At 44.5% G+C, this 3,801-nt stretch overlaps 1 pseudogene across 1 annotated transcript; it reads right to left on the reverse strand.

The window, feature by feature from the left end:
- Positions 1-1,355: 1,355 nt before the first annotated feature.
- LOC311604639 (triosephosphate isomerase-like) lies at positions 1,356-2,327 on the reverse strand (annotated as a pseudogene). Its single transcript has one exon. The product of its transcript is annotated as a triosephosphate isomerase-like (transcript).
- Between the last annotated feature and the right edge of the window lie 1,474 nt (positions 2,328-3,801).

A 3,801-nucleotide genomic window follows, 5' to 3' on the forward strand; every position in this document is an offset into this window, starting at 1 on the left:
AGATTATATTCTTGATAGGCTATAATGAAAGAAGTCAATTTCCTGAATATAAATAGGTAACATTTTCCCTTTGAACACAATGATAGAAAGCTTTTTGATTATGAGCTTTTCATTGTACTTTAGCATTTTTATCAAATAATTATTCTTTATTAGATTCATAAAATAGCCATCCAAAAGAACTGACGTTATTAATCCATGTTTTGATAATGGCTATTTTCCTTTGTTCACTTACATATTTCAAAGAGGAATAGTGGTTACAAAAGAAACCTTAGTGAAACTGGCGTGGAGAATGGGTAAGAGGTCAGAGTGCTGAGGCATATTTATTTACTTTAAAAGCAGCAATGGGAACTCCCAAGGAAAAACTTGTTTACTTGTGTTTTAAGGTTAGACTCATGAATGCCTGAAGAGGGATTTGGGTGGGTAGTCATAAAAATAATGAGATATCTCTGCTGGGGGAGGAAAAGAAATCTTGTACCGAAAAGGTGTTGCCTCAGGACAGTGGATGCTGAAAGCACTAAACTGAGGACTGGCAGAGCATGCTTTAAAGAAAGCCTAAAATAAGAAAAGGGCAAGGAGAAGATAAAATGTAGACTAAGTCAACAAAACCAGCCTTGGTACCAATTGAAAGTTGAAGTTAAATACGTAGACCAGACAGATGCAGAAAAAAGGCTGTCCCTAGGGGCTGGCCTAAGGCATACTGGCAAACATTGACAGTGTTATGGGCAAGTTATAGAGGCCAGGAAGAGAAGCCAGTGGAGAAAATCTCTGACACACTGTCTAGGTAGGATCAGGGTTCTGTAGTCATGCAGAGCTCAGGGTCATAAGTCATTTCTGGGACGGAGAATAAGAACCAAGGCTGCATGCTCTAGCCTAAATCCTGTAACTGCACTTGCAGAGTGAAGGGGAGCCTATAGAAAGAAAACAAAATGTTATGAGGGAAATAACATTTGTTCCATGGCCTTCACAATTCTTTGCATACAATTTTTTTCTTCTCTCTCTCTCTCTCTCTCTCTCTCTCTCTCTCTCTCTCTCTCTCTCTCTCTCCCTCTCCCTCTCCCTCTCCCTCTCCCTCTCCCTCTCCGTCTCCCTCTCCTCCCCCCCTCTCTCTGGTCAGGTGTTTGTTCCCTTACATGTAGGATGGATCATAAACACAGTAGTAGGGCTTCGGCACTGTGGCCAGCCGAGCATACTTGCCTCTTGGGTAAGAGGATCTTGGCCTTAATGTACACTGAAAAGGGACAGAAAGGAAGGTGATTTCAATCTCCTGCCCTTGCTGGGGACTGAAGGGACTTAAGTCAGTTCCACCCCTTATACCCTCAGCCAGGAAGAGACCTGGGTGACATATTTCATCTAATCATCGTAAGTGGTAAAGGGAATGGCCTGGTCTCAACCATAAGGAGGTGTGAAAGGTTCAAGAAGGTACAGTGTGGATTAGGCCACAAGATGGGGCTGAAGACATCATCAGAAGCTTTTGACTGGTGGGAGCAGTTACCACACTTCGTGGCAACCTAGTCCTGGTTTAGCAGGCAGGTGGGGGGTATGGGCAGTGCTTAGTGTTTGGCAACGATGATGTCTGCGAATTCAGGCTTGAGAGAAGTACCATCGACGAGAAAGCCATCCACGTCCACCCGGCTTGCTTGGCAGCTCTTTGCAGGTTGCTCCAGTCACAGAACCTCCACAAATGATGCGGGTGCTTTGAGGCACCACGTCAGAGACATTGGATTTCAGCTATCCCCTGCGCTTCTCACGTACTTCCTGGACCTGTTGAGCTGTCGCACTCTTGCCAGTGCCAATGGCCCACATAGGCTCATACGCCAGGACGACTTTGTTCCCGCCCATCACATTGTCTGTGATGACCTTGGTTTGCTCGAAAACAACCTTCTCAGTGACGCCAGCTTCCCTCTCATCCAACTTCTCCCTGATGCAGGTGCAGGCCATCACTCCAAGTCTGCTAGGGCAAGGGCCGCTTTCTGCCCAATCAACTCACCTGACTCCCTGAAGACATATGTGTCTTCTCTCCCGAGTGCCCCAGTACTACCCGTGTGGCTCCTAAGGGCTGATCTCCTCAGTGAAGGCCCCATCGGTCACTTGTAGCAGATTTGTGCAGCCACAGCAATTTGGGGATCTAACTGATGCCAGGCGAAGTCGATGTAGGCGGTGTGTGTGTGTGTATTTGAGTGCACAAGCCACCTCGGTTTCTGCTGGTAACTTGGCCGCATTTAGGGTGCAGATGAGTTCTCCCAAGTACCCAAATACTTCTTCCTCCAGTTCATCTTCCAGTTGCTCCTCCCCCCAACGAAGAACTTCCGGGAAGGTGTCATTGCTGAAGAGTCTGTGCAAGTCTGGCTGAAGGCCAGTACGAGCCCAGTTTATTTTCTTAATAAAGGCAATGATTATAAAAACTCATCCCTTAGGCTATAGTTCTTGTATTGTAAAAATCAGACACTTACAGAAAATCCTGGTAGCTCGTAACGTGTACAAAATAGCACACCAGAGGTAATATATGACAATACCTGGAGATATTTTAAGGGGGGGGGGGTTGTCATAGCTAGGGCAATATTCCTGAAATTTAGTGGGTATGCAGCAAGGAGGTGCTAAGAGGGCTCCAATGAGCAGGGTAGGCCACCATAACAAGAGTTTTTAGTGGGCCATGCCTGTCATATTGAGATGGAAGTGGGAGAGATGGGCCGGTCATGGAGAGCAATTTCTCCTTTTCCCCCTTTGATTGAAAATAGATTTTTTTCCTCACATAATCTATCCTGATGACACATTCCCCTCCCTCTATTCCTCCTAGTTTCTCTCTACCGCTCCTCCCATTGTACCCATACCTTTTTGTCTCTCATTAGAAAACAAACAAGTTTTAAGAGATAATAATAAAATATAATAAGAAAAAACAAAAATAACACTTCAAAACAGGACAAAACAAACAGAAGGAAAAAAGCCCAGGAAAAGGCACATGAAACAGATACAGATGCAGAGACCCATTCATTCATATGCTCAGAAATCCCATAAAATCACTAAATGGAAATCCATAATATGTACACAAGGACACAAAGGTGTGTGTGTGTGTGTGTGTGTGTGTGTGTTTGTGTGTGTGTGTGTGTGTGTGTGTGTGTGTGTGAGAGAGAGAGAGAGAGAGAGAGAGAGAGAGAGAGAGAGAGAGAGAGATATGAAGGCCAGCTTCAACACCACAAGGTGAACTGAGGCAGGGCACAGAGTCAGTGACTGATCATCCAGCATATTTTTCTATGATGGTAAAAACTTGATTTTCTGGGCTAGGACAGATTGTAACTGGTGTGGGTTGCCACTGACAATAGCTGGTACAGGCCAACACTGATGGTAGCTGGCAGCTAGAGGAAAGGAAAGAAGGAGAATAAAGATCATATACACAGACAGACAGACAGATAGACTCTCTCTCTCTCTCCCTCTCTCTCTCTCTCTCTCTCTCTCTCTCTCTCTCTGGATGAAGAAGGACAAGCTCCAACAGGCAAGTTCCAAGCAGCTTCAGCAGTTTACTGAGTGGATGGAACAAACTTCAAATGCGAGCCTCAACAATTTTTTCTCTCTCATAGCTTATCAAACTCTTTCAAGCAGTGCAAAAATCACAGTGTGGTTACATTCTATTTTTCCTTAAGTGAACCATTACCATGAGTATATGTAAGAAAAACATGTTCCCCAGTACCCTCACATGATCAAATGTTTTACATATTATGGGTGAGAAACAGGTATGGAAAACAAATTCTTCCCAAGAACCCACACACATTTGTAACTAAGCAGCTTCCCATATATTAACACAGTGTA

Source organism: Acomys minous, assembly GCF_964271855.1.
Source record: "Acomys minous genome assembly, chromosome: 9".
Taxonomy (NCBI): Eukaryota; Metazoa; Chordata; class Mammalia; order Rodentia; family Muridae; genus Acomys; species Acomys minous.